This window comes from Lagenorhynchus albirostris, chromosome 7 (genome assembly GCF_949774975.1).
Source record: "Lagenorhynchus albirostris chromosome 7, mLagAlb1.1, whole genome shotgun sequence".
Taxonomy (NCBI): domain Eukaryota; kingdom Metazoa; phylum Chordata; class Mammalia; order Artiodactyla; family Delphinidae; genus Lagenorhynchus; species Lagenorhynchus albirostris.
In genome coordinates, this window is record NC_083101.1 from 2,338,554 (window position 1) to 2,359,271 (window position 20,718).

Below are 20,718 nucleotides of genomic sequence, written 5' to 3' on the forward strand. Positions count from 1 at the left end.
GCGGATGGGAACCCGCACGGAGGGAGCCGCTTGAAAGTCATGCAGGGCCTGGAGGCAGAGCCCTTCCCCATTCGTCTGTGTCCGCGTCTGGGTCCAAGCTGGGTACCAGCCCTGGGGCGCAGAGTGCGTCCCACCCCGGGGCCCAGTTGCTATAAGCAGGAGGAAGCTGAAGCCCAGAGAGGGGCCGTGACGCGCAAAGGTCACACAGCGAACACTTGTGGAGACGAAGGCTGTGTGCTCCGCCTTGCGCTCGACGCCCTCTCTCCCTGCCACATCGCGTTTCTGAGTCACTGCTGTCCCCTTGACGCGGTGAAATCAGGTTCGCGAGTATCTGGGACAGCCGCAGCCGAAGGTGTGTGGAGTGAAGGCAGAGGGAGGAGGGGGTGGCGATTCCAGTGGGCGAGACTTGGATTTTCCCCATTTCTGATTGCAGGAGTGACTTGGGCTTGTAGCCAATCATCCAGGTAATAAGATAGCACTTAAAAATAAGAAAGAACCTGAAAATTCCCTGGAAGCCCATTCTTTTTTTTTTTTTTTATTTTTGGCTGCGTTGGGTCTTCGTTTCTGTGCGAGGGCTTTCTCCAATTGCGGCGAGCAGGGGCCACTCTTCATCGCGGTGTGCGGGCCTCTCACTGTCACGGCCTCTCCGGTTGTGGAGCACAGGCTCCAGACGCGCAGGCTCAGTAGTTGTGGCTCACGGGCCTAGTTGCTCTGCGGCATGTGGGATCTTCCCAGACCAGGACTCGAACCCGTGTCCCCTGCATTGGCAGGCAGATTCTCAACCACTGCGCCACCAGGGAGGCCCTGGAAGCCCATTCTTAAAACAAAACACCACCGCCACCCACAAAAAACCCAACCGACCAAACAAAAACGCAAACCACACACACACACACCACACAACAAAAACAACAAAACGGAATCACTAGTTCCAGCTCTCCCTTTGGACTTTTTCAGATGGAGGAGGCTGAATCAGACCCTGTTCTGCTGAGTGGATGTGCCACATATATTTTACAACCGATTCTTTGTCGTTGAACATTTGGGTTATTTCCAAGTTTTAGCTCTCAAAATAGCAAAGTGTTTAAAAAAGTTGTTACAGTTCTCTTTTATAATCATCAAAATGTAACCACATATATTAGAATAGAGAAAACAGAGACGTGGGAAGGCCACATCCATTGCCAACAGCCTCACCCTGCTGGAATCTTAGTGTCTTTCCTTCCTCTCGTTTCTGCATGTGTCTGTTTTGTGTGTTTGCCCATCGAGTGTGCATCTGACTGTGTGACCACTTCACACTGTGTTTTAAGCATTTGTTTGCCGTCAAGGGTATAGTCCTTGGACTCAGGCACACCCAATAAGTGGTGACTCTTGCTGTAATGTTGCATCGTCCTCGTGACCGTATTTTGAAAATTGAGATGTAACACGTCAAAACCGAGCCGGACCCCGTGGGGCCTTCCCAGGACAGACTGCCCCCTCCGTGTCCTCCGCCTGCCTTTTGTCTGTAGGAAAACTTTATCCATAGAGTAAATTTAATCAGAGAAGTGAAAAAATGCAGAAGCAAAGAAAAGCAAACAGGACAAAATAATAGTGTTTCGTCATTAAACAAAGTCAAGGACTTTTAGTTCCTCCTCAAAGGCTATAGATAATATTCTGAGTCATACCCTTTGAGCTGTTTTGCCAATACTGAAACCCCCACTCGGTGGAAAGGGTTAACTCCATGAAGACCACACTGTAGCCATGACATAAACTGCTCCATCTCTATTCCAAGAACTGGCCTCAAAGAAATGGGCACAAACCAGCCCTGGAACTGGAGATTAAGCTGTGCTTAAAACAAGACACTGATGAGCCGACCGCAAGACCAATTTCAAGATGATTGTTGGAGCTGACTGTGCTGTTTCTGCATGTAGACCCTTCCCTTTGCCTGTACACCCCCGAAACTCCCCTTTAAATGCTCTGATTGGCAGGGGGAGTTGGCTTTTGGACACACAAGTCTGCCTTCTCCCCCCGGGTTGCTGGCATCCTGTATGAAGCAACCTCTCCTTTCCTACCAACACCTGTTTCTTGAGTATTGGCTTTCAAGCTTCGAGCAGCCAGACCTGAGCTCCGTAACATCTTAAAGGTGCAGCTCAATGAATCAAATTCTGTGCGCACCCAGGAGTCACGGCTCAGATCAAGAAAGAAGCTTCTGATCACCCCCAGAAAATCCCAAGTATTCCTTCCCAGTCATGCCCACCCTCCTGAGGTCCCGTCGCTCTGATTTCTGTCATTGTGGATTAGATTTTCCCGCCCTTGAACCTCTTGAATGGAATCCTGCTCTTGTTTCTGGCTTTTTTTTTTCCTTTAAAGTCAGCTTTATTGAGGGACAGTCTACACACAGTAAAATGAACCCATTTTAAGTGTGTAGACTGATGAGTGTTGACAGCTGTATCACGCAGTGGCCCCCCAATCAAGGCGTAGAACATTTCCATCCTCCAAGAAGTATATTGGTGCCCCTTCCCAGTCAATACTCCTCCTCCATCCCTAAGAAACCACTAACCATCTTTCTGTGACTGTACATTAATCTTTCCTAGAGTTTCATAGAAAGAGAACCATATATTAAGTGCTTTTTTCTGGCTTCTTTTACTCAGTACATCTACGAGTTTCATCCGTGCTGTGTTTTCTAGTGGCTTGTTCTCTTTTTGTTGCTGTGTGTGTTAAGTTCCATCCTTTGATGGGTGGTTGGGTTTCACGAAGCTCGGGGCAAGCCACCCCCAAATATGCCAAAGGGGCAGACTGATTATGCTGAATTAAAGTTACTTGAGAAACAGTGGAGGCAAGAAGGGCACTCTGACCCTCCTCTCTGTCCCCCTGAAAGCAGAAAATAAATCTCCCATGTGGAATATACCCTTCCTGCACCAGGAGGTAGAGAGACATCCTTATCACCAGAGATGGGGAATTCCAGGCAAGAAGGCTGTGTAACAAACTCTGCCTAGTTTCTTCGCTAATGAGTACCCAAACCTAAGTTTCTTTGTCTTGTCAGTTCTTCACAAATTTGTTGTTTCTTTGTCTAAAAAGCATAAAAGCTGCCTGCTTTGGTCATTTCTTTGGGGCCCATATCTATGAGACCTCGGCATGTAGGAAATTCAATTTGGTTTTTTTTTCCTCCTGTTAATCTGTCTTGTGTCAATTTAACTATCCTGGACAGGTTATTTTCAGTTTGGGGCTAAAAGAATAAAGCTGGTATGACTCTCCTTGTTCATAATCCTGTCTTGCCGGCTTTTTAAGGTTCTTGAGTGGACGAACCTGGATTTGCTCATGAATCTTCTGTCATGGGCATTAAGGTTATTTCACACCTTTTTGCTTTTAAAATTAGCAGTGTGATGAACATCTTTGCCCTTAAGGGATAATTTCCTGCAGCAAAGATCATTTCTGTGGTCCTCAGGCCTCTGAACCCTCCTATCTTCTCTCCTGCCCACTCTCATCTGGGTCAGCCCCAGATGGGCTGCTCTGGAACCTGGCCTCTGGGGGTGGGGTGGGACTATCCCCCCCTCCCTCCCACCCGGCGCCTGGCATAGCATGGGCACACATCCAATGCCAGGAGACCCCTTGCTGGCTTGAATTTACAGCCTGCCCGTCTTCCTTAGCCTCCCCCAGGTCCCATGCGGAAGCTAAGCGGCAGCAGGAAGCCCAGGTCTGGGAGTTGAGGAACCTGTTTCTGCTGGGCCCTGGAAAGCCCTGGACACACCCACGCGGGGGCTGGGGCCCTCACTTCCCCGCCTCGCAGCTCCGGCCACTCCTTGGGGGAAGCCCCAGAGGGGGTGGCTGCTTTAGCGGAAAGAGCCCCTAGTTGATCCATTCAGGCTGCCACTCACTGGTGTCTGTCCCTGGGGAGTCTGGCAGCTCCGGGGCAGCCCTCTTCCAGGACATGGGAGCCCCAATGGCTGGAAGGTAAATGTCCTGAGAACTGCCGGGGTTGGGGTTGGGAAGGGGCTGGGCAGAGGCCAATCCCTGTCTCCTGGACCTTGCTGGCTGGTCTAGGGCATTGGAGCTTAAGTGACCTAGTCCACACTCTGTCCCTGTACGGAAGAGGAGCCCGAGAATAGGGTCTCAGGCTGCCAGGACCCTCCCTGCCAAGCTCTGGGCCTTCTCGGGAGCCACTTCCTTTACTGAGCCTCATTTTTCTCATCTGTAAGATAGATGTAACCTGGTGCCCACTTCCTTAGCTGCCGTGTGGGCAGAGAGCAGCTGGTAGCCTTGATACAAATCCTCCCGCAGTTCTAGTCCCTCCAGGCGAGGCTGCTGGCTTTCAACTGCCCCAGAAACTAGCCTAGCTGCATTCCAGACCCCCTGGCGCAGGGGGAAAGGTCCTGACTTCCAGCCCCTGTCATCTCAAGGGAGAAGGTGAGGAGGTTGGAGGGAACGCCAGCGGCCCAGGGGCTGTCTCATCTGGTCCTTATCCTCCCAGGGTGGTCTTTGGCATCTCCATTTCACAGAGGAAAAAATCAAGGCTCAGGGAGTCACTGCCCAGGGTCACCTCTGGGGCACCTCTTGGCCCCTGGCTCCTGCTGTGTCTGGGGGGCTTCCCGAGGGAGAGGTGGGTGGTGGGCCCTTCCCAAACAGAGTCCTGTCGCTCACCTCCGCCTCACAGATGGGCCAGCCAGGGCCCCCCGGTGAGAAGGTCTCTGACACCCAGCTGTCTGGTGCAACCGCCACCCCCCCCCCACCATGCCGCGGCTGATGCCATCCCTGGCCCCGAGGACTCGGACCTGGTGCCCTCCCTGACCCTGGCTGCGGCTCTGGTTCTGTTGTTCCTCTTGTTCTCGGCCTGGCTGGTATGGGACAGGGCCCTCCGAGGTTTTTGCTAATGTGGGCTCCCAAGCAGGGGGTGTGGGTATCCCTGGCCCCCCCAGCCACACCCTAGGCCAAATCCTGTGGCCAGCCGCTCGGCCCTCGCCCGTGGCAGCCCCAGTGGGACCCTAGAAGGCCCCCAACTCCCTCCCACTGGAGGGCAGGAACCCCGATGAGCCCTGGACTCTGCAGCAGAAAGTCGCTGCTGGAGCCTCACGTCTGGGGGCGGCCACAGAAGGTGGGCTAAGGGCCTGGGGCAGCCGAGAGCGCCCAGGCAGATGGGCCTCAAAACCGTCCCGTCCTGGCTGGCTGCGGGGTGTGGCGGGGTCCCCATCCTTGTACCGCCATCCTGAGTGTTGCAAATAAAGCCAGGTGACCTCTGGGTATTGGTGGAATGAATCAGAACGAGTCGGGGGACGAGAGCTCCAGCCCAGGCTCTGCCCATGCTGGGCCACGTGATGGTGGACAAGGCCCTTCTCCATTCCAAACCTCGGTTTCCCAGTCATCAAAGGAGGATGGCAATACCTACTTCGGGGCATCGTCGGGAGGGCCCCCCAGTAAGCAGGCATTCTGTGGTCACCTCCGCAGCACACAGTCTCCCTTTGTGTCCGTCCCTCTTCCTCCTCCTGGAACCCAGAAAACCCTTGGAGGAAGCCTCGCACCCTCCCCAGGGCTGAGGCCAGTCAGAGACGGGATGCGCTGGTCTTGGCCGCCACCTGGTGGCTAAAGTCAGAACTACACCATCCCTTTGGCGTTCCCTTCAGGGCAGAGGAAGTGAAGGTGTTTGTTTTATTTTTTTAATTTTGAGATTGTGGATAAGCACAAATCGGATTACGTGGAGAAAACTTCTTTTACCATTTGCTAGTTATCTTCTTTCCCTCTATTTCCGTATCTATAATCTCCTTACCAAAAAAGCATCAGGCCGAAGGCGGAGGGGGTGGGGGAGAACTCTGAACAAAGGCGCGGGGGCGGGGAGGGGGTGGTCTGCCCAGGGTCACCGGAGCCTTCCTGCCCCGCAGTGGCCCCTTCTTGGACCTTGACAAAGGAAGATGTGCTTTTCTGAGGCTGGGAGGGTCGTGGAGATCTTCAGGTCAGGGCTGGAGGCCCCAGGATCCTCCAGGGTCCACTGGACAAACGCTTATCAAGAACCCTCCCGGGTCCACTGGACAAATGCTTATCAAGAACCCTCCCGAGGGGATATCCTGTGTCCTCCGGGGAGCAGGGAAGGGAGGAGAAGCCCCTCTGGGCCTCGCCCGAGGCCTCAGCCTTGCCCACTGCCCGACACGGGGTGAGGGCAGATGTGTGCGGCCCCTTGTTTGTATCTTTGTCCAGCGCCCAAGAAAATGCGTGTGGCTTCCGTCGCGGTTCCAGCAGCCCCGCACTGCATCTGGCCCAGCCCCTGTGGTTCTCCCAGGCTGCCGAGCCCCCTCTGTAGCGCTTGAGGCCAGCACGGGCATCTGTGTGAAGCTGGTCCAGGAAGGAATTGCACCGGCGAGGGAAATATCGTTCTGTGTAATTCAGCGACCTGTTTTATAAACACTGTGGCTCCATTTGGGGTTTTTCCTGCCCTGTCTCCCCCCTCTTCCAGGGGTGCTGGGGCAGCCAGAGGCCTGAGTTAGGAAAGTCTGGGCTTTTGGTGGGCTGGACGTCGCCAAGGGTGACAGGATGGGCTGGGCCTGGGGTGGGCAAGCCAGAGAGGGTCCTGGCGTGGGGCTGGCAGCCTGCTCCTTGAGCCCATCGGCAGTGAGTGGCCGGGAGCCAGCAGCTCGTGTGCGAGTGTGTATATGTGTTGGTGCGTATGTGTACATGCATGTCTGCACGCACACATGTGTGCCCACGTGCTGCAAACACGTGCACCGCGTGTGTACGCGCACATGCACGTGTGGCCATCTCCGTACACGCGCCTGTGTGTGCCCCCGTGTGCCCCCGTGTGCCGGGGTGTGTGTGCGACTCTGCGTACCCTGTGAACATCTGTATTTGCATGCGTGCATGTACGTGTGTGTATACATGCCGTTGTATTGCGTGCACGTGTGTGTATACATGCAGTTGTTGTGCGTGCACGTGTGTGCACGTGTGTTTCATCCATGTGGCCTCCCTATAGGAGCCTGGGGATGGAGTGGAACTGGCCTCTTTCCTCCCAGCCTGGGCACGGGCTCCTGGGTGTTTACAAGTCAGGGTTCAAGTGGCCCCGGGGGCAGGGAGGCTTCTCCTTTGGGGAAAGAGGTTTTCCCATCGTTTCCTCCCTTTCCGGCTCTGCCCAGCTGTGCGGCCTTGGAAGAGTCCCGCTGCCTGAGCCATTTCCTCATCAGTCTGCAGTGGGGTGGGGCCACACTGCCACCTCTACTCCTTTCTGCCTCCTTCCTAAAAGGGCCCCAGTTGTGTTTGGGGGGGCAACGTGCTTACCTAAACACACAGGTCCTCCAGACGCCCTGCAGCTGGGTGCCCACGTGAGTCCGTTCTGGCCAAGGGTGTAGACAGGAGTGTCCAGGGAGGACCACCTTCCTGATGAGCGAGGCTTCGGGTCCTACCCGCTTCTTCCTGCCTGGAGTTCAGTCATGTTGCCTGGTGAGGCAGCAGCACTCTTGCACCCGGGAGGTGGGAGCCCAGGCTAGGACGGTGGGCAGGGATGAAGCGGGAGCTCGTTCTTTGGTGATGTGGAGCCTGGACGCCTTGTTGTGAGAGCTGGTTTTCCGTGTGTTGCAGCCTCGTGCACTCCTAACTGATACAGGCCATCAACCCCCTTCTCACCCGGGGATTAAGTGGCCTGGAGCCTGAAGTGGGGGGGCTCGTGGGTGCGCTTCAGAGCTAGGCATCCTCACCCCTCGGCCCTGAGAGGGCCACCGGGGACTAGTCCTCAGGGGCATCCAGGTGCCTCTTGGGAGGAGAAGGACGAGGAGACAAGGACAGCCCGGCCTAACTTCCCAGTGGGAGGCGGGCACCCCCAGGGCCCTCGTCCAAGACCAAGTGCAGCCTTGGCACCATGGGGCCTGCTCCCGCCCTGTGTCCTCCGCAAGGTGATGGTTAAAGAGACGGGAATGAGGTGACAGGTGGAAGCCCCCTCCCCCTCCCAAGGAGAAGGGACCGGCACAGACAGCAGGTGGACAGGTGGGCAGAGGGAGGGCATAGCCAGCCTTCTTTATTCTGTACGCGGGCCTCTCACTGTTGTGGCCTCTCCCGTTGCGGAGCAACAGGCTCCGGACATGCAGGCTCAGCGGCTATGGCTCACGGGCCCAGCCGCTCCGTGGCATGTGGGATCCTCCCGGACCAGGGCACGAGCCCGTGTCCCCTGCATTGGCAGGCGGACTCTCAACCACTGCGCCACCAGGGAAGCCCCGCCAGCCTTCTTTAGGATGTGGGGCAGCCGGTGCCGAGAGCCCAGCCCTGGCTGGACCCCTCTGGTCTCCTTCTCACCAAAGACCTGGCCAGACTCCCCCCGGCAGACACTTCTGGGGACCTTCTCGGGGTCTCGGCCACGCACGCCACATGTACAGGTGGGTCCTGCTTGGGACACACCAAGGCAACAGAAAAAGGGCAGGGTGAGGCTCACCAGTCAGTCCCCGTGCCGGCCGTCAGCCCCTCCTTGGGTCCCGTGATGTGGGCTGGGGTCTGATCTGACGGGGTGAAGTGGGTTCCTCCCCGCTCCGGCCTCTGTGCCGGGAAGGGTCAGACCCAGGTCCCCCCGCCCCGGGCAGATGCGCAGTGACCCTGGTTCTAACCACTGTGGGGTTCACACCCCTCCCCTGCTGCCGGGACTGGCCAGGCCTGCAGGGGGTGGGGCTGGGGGTGAGCTCCGCCCGGCCAGCCTGGCGTTTCTGCCTTTTAACCGCCTTGGCCAACACCCTCTCCCGGGACTCAGCCAACTATTTCTGGGCCGCTAAGCGGCACAGCAGCTACTTCTCTCGCTCAAGTATGACATTACATTTTTTCGGATGGCTGGACCGAAAACCGGGAACTTGTTCCGGAAGTTCCCGGTTTGCAGCGTGTAAGCGACAGCCTCGCTCTGTCCTGGCCGCTCCCCCGCGTCCCTCCAGCGTCCCTCCACCCCCCCGTCCCCACTGTCTGGGCCGCCAGGCAGCGGTGGCAGCAGGGTCAGGCTCAGAGCCCACACAGAGGCCCCCGGGCTGCAGGTGGCCCAGGAAACCTCTCCCCGGTTATTTCTGGCCCCTGTGCTGGCCCGTGGACTCCTGCCAAAAGCAATTACTGAATTTTCATCTTGTTTTGCTGACGGCTTAGAATACGTCAAAAATGTTCTGCTGGGAGACCCGAGGGCGCTTTGGGGTGGGGCTGGGTGCTTGAGAGTCCAGCAGGGGCCTGGTCCCCCCAGGACTAGACCTTTGGGGTTCCGGCGAGTCGGGGGAGGACGGGGGCCAGTGAGGGCGGTTTGTTACGGCTGTTGTCTGACGGTGCTTCTGGAACACAGTCTGTGTGCAGACGCTGAGAATCGCCCCTCTCCTTGCGGCGCAGGGGGCATTCCTCTCTTCCGAGGCTCAGAGCTGTTCTGAGACCCGGCGACGTCCCTGTCCTGGGAGGTGGCTGAGGGGGAACTCTGCCCCCTGTCTGTGGGCCGTGGGCTCACCCCGTTCTGTGGTGGGCAGGGCTGGGGGCTGGGGGCCAAGAGGAACAGGCAGGGTCTGCGCCCAGGGGTCTCCCCCTCCCCCCGGGGCTGTGCTCAGAGCCACTGACAACAGGCCAGGAGGACAGACCAGGCCTGGCCATCTCCTTTCAAGTGTCCCCGTTGCGCGGCCGTGGGATCTGCACCCAGGCCCTTGGACTCCAGCGCCTCTGCCGGGAGCACCACGCCATCCGGGGAAGGACCTTGGGCCGCCTGATGGGCAGGCTGGACTCTGCCGGGTGGGCTTCGTCCAGGGCCCAGGCCACTCTCCACTTCCTCCCCCGCCCTCGGGAATGTCCACCGGCCACAGGCAGAGATCGGCTGGAAGGCGGTCGGTCGGGGCCGCAGCCCCAGCCCTGGGGGCCTCCTAATCCTGGTCTGGGGGGAGATGGGGGTGGGGGCCCCTGCCTGGGGGGCGGGGGGGAGCCCCAACCTCTCTGCCGGTCTCAGTGTCCACCACAGGGGTTTCCAGAAGGGAGTGTGGAGATGGGAGTCTCCAGGGAGAGGAACTCGGGCTGGGAGTTGAGCCGTGTCTGGGGGTGTGAGCACCCCGACCTCTTGGGACCCGGGTTCTTTGCGCACCTCGGATGGTACCCCGCCCGGCGGGTGAGAGCTCCCTGCCCTGTGTGGAGATGGTGCCCGACCCCGTTTTCCCACCAGCCCTTCTTCTCAGGGTGCACAACACTCGCTGCCCCGGGAGGGAGGCCAGGAGGCCGAGCCCATTCTACATGCACAGGTGTGTGGACACACACGCACATATATGTACGCACGTGTGTATGTGTGTGTACGTGCTTTAACAAAGTGCCCCCCGTCCTGTTGGATGGGCTGGCCTGGCCCCTGAGCTTTGTTACAGGTCTACACTGTCCTCAAATGCTGCCTGGTGCCCAGCTCCTGGCCGGGCAGTGGGATCGGACCGGCCCTGCCCCGAGGGGGCTCCGGGTCTAGTGGGGTGAGACAGAAGCTCGGCCGGAGGGCACACAGGAAAGGGCTCCAGGCCCGGCCTGGAGTGGGGACCACGCAGGCTTCCTGGTACCGGCGGAGGGCACCTGGTGGGACCGGCCAGCGTGGGGGGGCTCTGGGGAGGGGGGCGGTGGTTCCGAGGCCCCAGGGTGGGAAGCGGCTTGGTACTGGGTGGCTGGGGGCTGCAGTCAGCCTGTGGGGAGGGGGCAGCCTTGGACACTTGGGGCTGGCCTGGGTGTGGGGCGACCCTCGTAGATGCCACGTGTGTGCCGTGTGTGCCTCTTATGTCCCTGTGTCTCCCCAGACTGGGCCTGGCTTCCAGCTGTCTGTAGCCCTGGATTGGCCCCATGTGTTTGGAATTATGGTTGCAATTTCAGGGGAAGAAGCAGATGGGGTGCCTGTCCTCAGCCGTCCCGACCTTTGAAGGCTTCGTCTCAGAATGCGCAGAATGTCTGTCTGGGGAGCGCAGCCCAGAGAAAGTCCGTGACCCAGGAGGCCAGTGGAGGCCAGGGTCTCAGGGGCTGTCCGTGGTGGAAAAACTGAGGCTCCGGAGCTCACAGATTAGCTGCCCAAGGAAAGGGCTCGTCTCAGAAGCCTGCCTGTCTTTCGATTTGTCACAGCTCGAGAGTGGCATGGACATATATACACTACCAAACGTAAGGTAGGTAGCTAGTGGGAAGCAGCCGCATAGCACAGGGAGATCAGCTCGGTGCTTTGTGACCACCTAGAGGGGTGGGATAGGGAGGGTGGGAGGGAGGGAGACGCAAGAGGGAGGAGATATGGGGACATATGTATATGTATAGCTGATTCACTTTGTTATAAACAGAAACTAACACACCATTGTAAAGCAATTATACCCCAATAAAGATGTTAAAAAAAAAAAAAAGAAGCCTGCTTGGCTCATTCTCGCGGGAACGAGCAGGATTTGCGTTCTTGGGCCTGAAGGATGGAGACCAGGGCCCTGCGGTCCTTAAAGGGACTGGCTGGCAGGTCTGGATGCAGTGGAGGGTTTGGACATTCTGGGAGCAGCGTAGGGGGAAGGGGCCGCTGGCCGTCTGGGTCGGACCCCCCTCTCTCTGGAACATTCCCCAGGGGCAGCCCTGGCTGTGGGCGGGTTTGAGAGTGGGCTGAACGGCCCCAGGATCCTGGCCAGGCCTGGGCCTCCCTAGGCCTTTCCTGCGTCCACCAGGCGGGCGGCCTACATGCTTGAGTGCTTCCCCGCCCCTCCTGGATGGAGGTCTGGCCCCGCCCACCAAGGCAGGAGACTCAGATGAGCTGCAGTTCCCTGGTGGTCTGGGCACATCCTCTGTTGCCCCTTGACCCTCTCACTGCCTGTGGACATGATGTTTTCTGGGTCCAGTGCATCCTCAGATCAAGGACGCCGCCCTGGGGCCTGAGCACACAGGTTCCCCTTCGCCTGGACTCTCCTGGGGCAACCATCTTGTGACACTTGTACTGTCTGCTGGACGGGACTTGCCAAGTGAGAAGCTCCCCAGTGCAAGGGCTGGTGTGCGTGTGCGTGCAGCCCCAGAACCCCACGGCTGGGGACCCTGAGCCTGGGCCCCCGTGGCTGCTGGGCTCTGCGCTCCATCTGAGGGTGAGGCTGGAGCCCGCGGAAGCTGCTGCCCGCACCCACAGAGCCCCGCGCTGCACCCTGGGACTTTGAGACGGCAAGGGCGCCCTTGGCTGCCTGGGCTTTCCCTCTTCCATAGATGTTTCATTTGTCAGAATGAAAGCGGAGTGCCTGTTGGGCCCTCGGCCGTTTCTCAGAAATGGGCCCCTCCCCGGACGTCCCCTCCAGGCATGGCTCTTCCCCTCCTTATTTCCCAAAAGTCCAGACACAGTGCCTCTGGGTCGGGAGCTCCAAGCACGGGGCCTGGCCCCTGGTGCACTTGGCACCAGGGCCTCATGTGAAGGACCCCCAGCTCTGGGTTGAGCCAGCCCCAGGCCTTTCTCCGGGCAGCTCCCAGATGACGGCTGCGGACCCCCTTAACGGTGGGAAGACACCCCGTCCCTGGCAGCCCTGTGGAAGCGAGGGAGGCTGTCCACACCTGAGAGTCCCAGGCCCCAGAGCTTCCTCCCCCGTGTCCTGAGTGCCCGTGCTTCAGCTCGCCTACGCCCCTCCTAGGGAGGGCAGAGGGGGTTTCTGGTGATTGGGGCCCCCTGCCCTAAGGTCTTGGCATGAGGTTGGGGCAGGACTCTCACCGCCAGGGCCCCCCCACCATCGTTCCCCGAAGCTGGCCAGCCTGGACTGCAGCCTCGACGACCTGGAACGGGCCCCTGGCCTGCAGGAGGCTGAGCTGCAGCAAACTTGGCCTCCCCTCTGTCGGGAGCTGAAATCCTTGCTGAGGCCAGCAGGCTGGGGGTGGGGCAGCCGGCCTGGCCTCCGGGAAGGGTTCCTGGGGCCTGGCCATCCCCACAGGGCACCCTCCTGAGCTCCCGTCCACCCTGCAACGTGACAGATGTGAGAGAGGACCCAGCACCCGACCTAGAAGGTGTTTGAGAGAGATGGGGGGTGGGGCTGACACAGGAGAGACGGAAGGCGGTGTTCCCACGGGCTCTGAGCCCCCTGCTGGGCCCAGGCCTGCCCGTCAGTCACATTGCCGCCCTTGACCTCGCACTTCTGTCGCGGCCCCTCCCCGTCAGGACCGCCTGGGGATTCAGTGAGCTCACATCTGAGCACACCTGGCACAGCAGCCCCGTCAGCGGCTGCAGAGAGAAATACCTGTGATCGCAGGTGCTTTGGGCGGCCGTCTTGCTCACCTGCACGTTTGAACTTTTCTGCAACGTGGCCGAGTGACGGGTCATTTTTTAAGAGTTAAAGGGTTGCTTTGAACAAACCTGGAACCGTTGCCTACCTGTGTGCTGCTTATGTGGTAAAAAAGTAAAAGAAAAATGAATAAAAACACCGGAAATCTCGTCCGTCACAGGCTGATGGGACGGCAGCTGCTCTCAGGGCTCGAGTCGGTGGGGTGGGGTCTGGGGGGAGGAGGGGCACGGGGGCGACACACACACGTGGATGCAAGTCGCCCCTCAGCAATGAGTGGTGAACGCAGGGAGGGGGTCGTGGAAGGGGCCGTTTGGGAGGCTAGGGTTTTCGCCTGGTGCCGGAGCATGAGCAAGGTTTTAACAGGCAGGGAGCAGAGGAACGTGCGGAGGTGTCCAGGTGTCGGGAAGCCTGTGAGCGCCCGGCCCCTCCACACCCACGTCCCCCCGCCCCCCACCCGCCCACTCACCTCCTGCACCCCCCACTCACGCCCCGACACCCACGCCCACCCCCCTCCCCCCGCCTCCACGCCCATCCACTCCCCCACACCCGTCCCCACTGGAGGCTGCAGTTTGACGGGCGGGTGGCACGGTGCCACGGGAGGTTTGGAAGCGGGGACTCAAGCCGGGGTTGGATGGTGACCTCGGCCCCGCATCTTGCTGCGCGGGGACTAGGAAAGCAGTGCTTCTCAGCTGAGGCAAGCCTTAGCCTACAGTGGCCCGTGTGCAGGATTCGGGGACAGGCTTCACCAGCCCTCAGATCCCAGGGGTGGCCCCTGAGCAGGTAGGTGGGAACCGCAGCACAGGGTTCCAGGAGCTCGGAGCCCCCTGCAGCTGCCCCCGGCCACTCTGGGGCCAGCACGCCGCCCTACCCCATAGACGGCACCCAGCTTGGGGCGGGGGCTCCGGAGAGGAAGCTTGCACATTCCTCCGGTTCGGGGCTCTGTCCTCCCACCGCTCCTTTGTCAGGCTGGGACGGGGGCCAGCCAGCCCCCAGGACACGCTGTCCCTTGGCCTCGCCTTCTGGAGTGGAGCCCATGCTGGGAATGAATGGCGTCTGACCCTGTGTTCCAGGCGAGGCTGGGACAGTGTCCTCAGGATGCAGCTGTGCCCAGCTGTTCCCTGAGCGACATCTTCCACCCCCTCCCCAGCGACTCGGCTGACCAACGGACACAGGTGTTGGAGCCCTTTTGGGGACCCAAGACCCTGGGGGACAACAGGACAGAGGCCAAGACCTACTTGGCTTACCGAGTTGTGGACAAGTGCTGACGCCCTGAGCTCTCCCAGGGGCATTGGGGCCGAGAAGTTTTGTCTACAGCCCAGTCCAGGGGTGCCCTTTGTTTGTAGGTGCTCAGGCTTGTAAATTGGGGTTGGCCCCAGCTTCCGACGGAACAGCTCGTAAATCCCCCATCGGGACCACCGGGGTCACCAGCAGAGGGAGGCCAGTCTGCCACTGTGACCTCTTCCCTCCCTGGACCCAGAGGTCCTCGGCCCAGAATCTCCCACCTGAGTCCTCGTTGGAACGGTCGCCTTCACTGGAACGGGGGAAAAATACAAGCTTGTGTTCAAGGCCAGCTCAGCCCCAAACCTTGGGAAGTCACAGAGCTTACCTGGGCCTTGGGGTTCCCATGGGTCAGTGAGGTCACCGCTGCAGCTGCCTCTTAGAGGCTTGGGCACTTTAGAGGAGGGGTCCCAGCCTTGAGACCCAGCCTGAATGGCCAGTGTGGGCCGAGGTCTCCTTGGAGATGCAGAGCCTCTGACCGTGGCTGTTGGCCTCTGCGAAGGAGGTTCTGCAAACAGCCTCCACTCGCTCCCGGGCCTGCTCCCACTGGAACGTAAGTTCTCTGAGTGCAGCAATGTCATCCTTCTCATTTACTGCTATGTCTTTAGTGCCTCAGACAGTGCCCGGCAAATAGAGGAAGCTCAATGAATATTTGATGAATGAATGAAGGGCTTCACCGATTACTGACTCATTTGTTGAGAAAGACAGAGGTTAAGGGCATAGACCCAGCAGGCAGGCTGTCCGGGTTCTGAGGTTAGAGTCCGTTACTTACTAGCTGTGTGACCTTTAGTGAGTAATGAGCACCCCAGAGCCTCAGTTTCCCCATCTGTCCCTACCAATATGGCCAGTCAAGAGCCTGTACAAACCCTCCCACTGAAAGCAGCTACACGTTCTGGGTAGAATAAAAGATGTTCATCTTGAATGCTGTCTTTTCTTTTTTTCTGGCTGCGCCCTGAGGCTTGTGGGAATCTTAGTTCCCCGACCAGGGATCGAACCTGCGCCCTCAGCAGTGAAAGTGCAGAGTCCTAACCACTGGATTGCCAGGGACTTCCCCTAGAATGCTGCCTTGAGCTGGCTGGGAGGTGTGGAATCCTCAAGCCAGGATGGGGAAAGTGGGGACCCAGAGAGCAGCGTCATACACTAAAGCTGGCTTTGCTTCGAGATGTGAAGGTGTGAGTTCACTGCACACCATCTGACACCAGAAAGGCTGAATGTATTGTTTATTAAGCTGGGGAGAGCCACAGTTGTGAGGCCAGAAACCCCAAATCGAAGCTAACTGCAGGCCTGGCACGGAAGTTCATTGTGACTCTCAGAGGAAGCGTTTGGGAACTGGGTGGTCCTCAGCGAGGGGTGTGACCGCCGCTGATTGGCTGACTGAAGTTAGTGGTCACTAATAGGTTGGGATAGGTTTGCAGCTGGCTTTGCAGCTGTTTGCTGTTATGATGGCCAAAGAACAGACTGTCTTCTCATTTTGAATTTGGAGAGTTGAGGTCTTTCTATCCTCACAGGTAAACCAGAGCATCATTGTTTTTGTTTTTGTTTGTTTGTTTGACTTCCTTTGTTCTAAGGGACAGAAGACAAAGCACAGAGGGGGCATATGTTGGGGGCCCGAGAGAAGATCGCCTCCATGCATCCAGGGTTCCCAAGGGCTCAACCTCAGCGTCCAGGTAAACTAGAAAACCCACCTGCCCTCTAAGTAAGGCTCTGGCCCTGCTCCCTCAAGCCTCGGTGCTGAGGAGAGGAGGAATAGGTCTCTAAGAGCTCATAACCGCAAGCTGGCCCTCAGGTGCGTGTGCAGCCTGAATCCATACTCCCTCAGTTGTCCCCAATCCTCCAACAAGGGACTTTACTTTAAAGCCTTCTCAGACCGCCAGCACTCTCTAAAGGAACCTACCTTCGTCTCAAGCTTTAGAAACATTTCACAAAGGCCCACAGCCAATGAGCAGTTCAGAGTAAAGATTCACTACGTACCCAAGAAAATAAGGCTGCATGAGTGAAAGCAGACAGAAACAATAGACAGTAGAGTCAGATTGGCAAAAATCCGGATATTAGAACTAGCAGACCCAGAAAACGAAGTATGTTTTATAGAAGAAACAAAAGGGACTTGAATACATTAGTAAAGAGCAGGGCGACTCCTAGAAGCAAAAAATTACGTAATACTTGAAATTAAAAACCAAAGGATGGTTTAACAACTGCTCAGACACAGCTGAAGAGGAATCAGTAACCTGAAGGACAAGGTCAGAGAAATTAGGAAAATTGCACCTGGGAAATGTGAAAAAACATGGAGGTTGGAGTGAGAAGGCAAGCATATTGCTAATTGGAGCTCCAGAAAAGGAAGAGAGAGAGGATAGGGACAGAGGCAGTATTTGAAGAGGATTAAGGCTGAAACTGTTCCAGATCTAAGGAGCCCAAGGAACCTCAAGCAAGATAAGAACAAGGGGTTCCCACCTCTCCGCTTCAGAGTGAAAACGCAGAACACCAAAGGCCAAGAGAAGACCCGAGAAAGAGTCAGAGAGGAAACACAGATCGCCTTCAAGGACGATTACGCCGAGAGCCTACTTCTCAGTAGCAGCAACGGGAGCTCGAAAATAGAGAAGTGATTGGTCAAATGCCAAGAGCAAACGGCTCCCAACCTAGAGGTCAGTATCCAGTGAAAAGTGGCAAAATAAAGACAGCGACAGGCAAATAAAAATCAAGAAAATGTCCCACAGTTTGCGCCTGAGGAAGCTTTAAAGGACATATTTGAGGCAGAAGGAAAGTAACCCCAGATAGATGGCAGGAATGTTAGAAAGGACGGAAATCAAAGACATTGTTATATATGTGGGCAAATCGAAATAAATGTGGATGGGGACCTCCCTGGTGGCGCAGTGGTTAAGATTCTGCTCTGCCAATGCAGGGGGCCCGGGTCCAATCCCTGATCAGGGAACTAGATCCCACATGCATGTTGCAACTAAGAGTTCTCATGCCACAACTAAGGAGCTGGGAGCTGCAACTAGGGAGCCTGCCGGCCGCAACTAAGGAACACACCGGCTGCAACTAAGGAGCACGCCTGCTGCAACCAAGACCTGATGCAACCAAATAAATTTAAAAAAAAAAGAAAAAGAAACGTGGATGGTAAAAATGGCGCGTGGGATTTAGATGAAGACAGTGCGAAATACAAGGTAATACCGGCCTTAAAGTTGCGGGGGGGAGGTAAGTGGAATGAAAACGTTCTAAGAAAGAAAGAAAAAGTATTCATTTAGTATCGACTTTGATAAGCAACTACTAAAAGAACAGAAGTAGAGCGTGTAAATTCTAGACCAATGGAGAGGAAAGTGGAACGAGAAAACTCAAGAATCCAACAGAAGGCAAGAAAGGAGATAAAACAACACACAGAAAGACAAAATAAGATGGTAGAAATCAGTCCAGCTATGTCGGCAATTACAGTACATAGAACCTAATAGAATAGCTAAAAGTTATAGTGAAAGACAACGATTTCAGGCCAGATAAAAAGGACAAACTCCATCTGATATTTATAAGAAACATCTAAAACATAAAGATACAAAACCATAGAAAGCAAGCATTAATGCAAATACCAAGCCAGAGAACACTGGAAAGACCATCTTCACATCAGAAACATACACTTTAAGTCAAAAAGAACTACTAGGGGCTGCCCCGGTGGCGCAGGGGTTGAGAGTCCGCCTGCTGATGCAGGGGACACGGGTTCGTGCCCCGGTCCGGGAAGATCCCACGTGCAGCGGACCAGCTGGGCCCGTGAGCCATGGCCGCTGAGCCTGCGTGTCCGGAGCCTGTGCTCCGCAACGGGAGAGGCCACAACAGTGAGAGGCTCGCGTACCACAAAAAAAAACAAAAAACAAAAAACAAACAAACAAAAAAACCTACTAGAAATAGTAGTTCGTTCTTTGCTTAATAATAAACAAAAATCGATTTATTGGGAAGATATAACTGTTCTTCCTTTGAATGTACCTAATAACAAAACCTCAAAACCAAGATATATTATAATGCAAAACTTGGCAGAACTACAAGGAGAAATAACAAATCCACCATTGGGGTGGGAGATGTTTTTGAAAAACAGGTTCAGATGTATAATTTACACACCATAAATCCACCAGTATTAAATTCAATCAGTTTTTGTACATGTACATTGGTATGTAACCCTCACTACAATCTAGTTTTAAGCTCCTTCCCTAAATGCTCCTGCGCCCATGTGTAGCCAAGTCTTTCTTCCCCACCCCCAGTCTTAGGCAGCCACCCATCTGTTTTGGTTTCTCTAGTTTTACCTCTTCTAGAAATTGGAGGATTCTATCTACATGAAATGTTGCCATTATGGGCTTCCCTGGTGGCGCAGTGGTTGACAATCCACCTGCCAATGCAGGGGACACGGGTTCGAGCCCTGGTCCGGGAAGATCCCCCATGCCGCGGAGCAACTAAGCCCATGTGCCACAACTACAGAGCCTGCGCTCTAGAGCTCGCGAGTCACAACTACTGAGACCGCGTGCCGCAACTACTGAAGCCCGCGCTCCTAGGGCCCGTGCCCCGCAACAAGAGAAGCCACAGCGATGAGAAGCCCGCGCACCGCAACGAAGAGTAGCCCCCACTCGCCGCAACTAGAGAAAGCCCGCGTGCAGCAACGAAGACCCAACACAGCTAAAAATAAATTAAAAAAAAAAGAAATGTCATTGTGATTACAGCCAAGCTAGTGGGTGTGAAGTGGTATCTCATTGTGGTTTGACTTGTATTTCCCTGACGTCTAATAATGTTGAGCATCTTTTCATGCGCTTATCGGCCATTCATAAATCTTTGCTTTAGTGTCTGTCGAAATCTTCTGCCCATTTTTTCTGGCGCTGTCTATCTTCTTATCATGGAGCTTTGAAATTTTATTTATATGTTCTGGATACAAGTCCTTTATCATGTATACGTTCTGCAAATACTTCCTCCCAGTCTGTTTCTTGTCTTTCTAATTTTCTTAGTGATGTCTTTTGAAGGGCAAAAGTTTTTAATTTTGATGAAGTCTAATTTATTGATTTTTTTTTTTTTGGATGGATCACATGTTTGGTGTCATATCTTAGAAATCTCTGCCTCACCCAAGGTCACAGAGATTTTCTCTTATGTTTTCTGCTAGAAGCTTTCTGGTTTTGGGGGTTAATTTTAGGGATAGGGTGTGAGATAAGGGTTGAGGTTCCTTTTTTTGCTGTGGACCTTCATTTGTTCCAGCATCATTTGTTTTAAAGGCTGTCCTTTCCAGAACGTGAGCTTTATTACCGCTCTCTCAACAATGGACAGCTACTACTTAATAAAAATATAGAAGATTTAAATAAAACAACCAGCACGCTGGATCTGACGGACTCCTCTAGAATGTGACCAGCAAACATGCTTTGCAGGCTCCCACAGGGCAACTGACCACACACGGGGCCATAAAGTGACCGTAGCCCACTTTGAAGCATTGGCTGAGCTCAGGACCAGTCAGAAATCTGTAATGATAACAACGGTAATATAGCTTGAGAATCCCCTTATCTGCAGCTAAGCAAGAACACATCATTGTGGAAATCAAAACAAGGGCGATCACAGAGCTTGTCTCAGAGGGTTGAGCGGCCCAAGAGTCAATACATGCAAAGCAGCACGTGGAAGTTTCCGGAAGGCGCGGTGAGAGCCAGCGCTTGGCCTTTTGTTCCCTCCGCCTACTCTCCTTCGTGCTTCTTCTCTGGTTCATGCACTGTCTGTTTGACGGGTGCTGCCTGAATAATCAGTCATGCACCAGACGTGGGGGAGATGGCCCAGACCCCCCCCCAGGCAGCGGGGGAGTCACCCGTGCGCAACTGGGGCCGTGAACCCAACAGCCAAGTTCCCCGAGCTCTCATAGCAGGATGCAGCACCAGTGGCTCAGCTGGTCTGCAGTGAAGTTTCCATGCCATCAGGAAGCAGGACAGGGGGGCCGTGAGGCGCAGTGGACAGCAGGCCGGACTGGGAAACCCCACACCAGATGGGGTCACGTCTCAAATCTATCAGTGCGAGATCTCAGATACACCCACACTCATCCGTCCTCCGTCTTCCAGTCTGTGCAGGGTGATGGCCAGGAGGCATTAGGACGAGGAGGTGATCACAGGTGTGCGAGCCCCGTCCAGGCTGTGGAGCCCAGTGCGGGGGTGACGACGACCGCCCATGGGACATGGGCATCTCGGGGCCCATTGTAGAAGAGCGGGCGTTCGTGGGGGAGATGAGCCACAGCCCTTGGCGGCCTCTGAGTTCACCTTTTGGGCCCTGCTGCGATGTGATGCCT

General features: G+C 56.0%; 1 long non-coding RNA gene across 1 annotated transcript; it reads right to left on the reverse strand.

Annotated features, from left to right (window-relative positions):
- Positions 1 to 610: 610 nt before the first annotated feature.
- LOC132523229 (uncharacterized) lies at positions 611 to 8,551 on the reverse strand. Its single transcript, XR_009541435.1, has 3 exons — positions 8,369 to 8,551; positions 7,225 to 7,363; positions 611 to 758 (listed from the first exon to the last, which is right to left on the reverse strand). It is a non-coding gene; the product is annotated as an uncharacterized LOC132523229 (long non-coding RNA).
- Between the last annotated feature and the right edge of the window lie 12,167 nt (positions 8,552 to 20,718).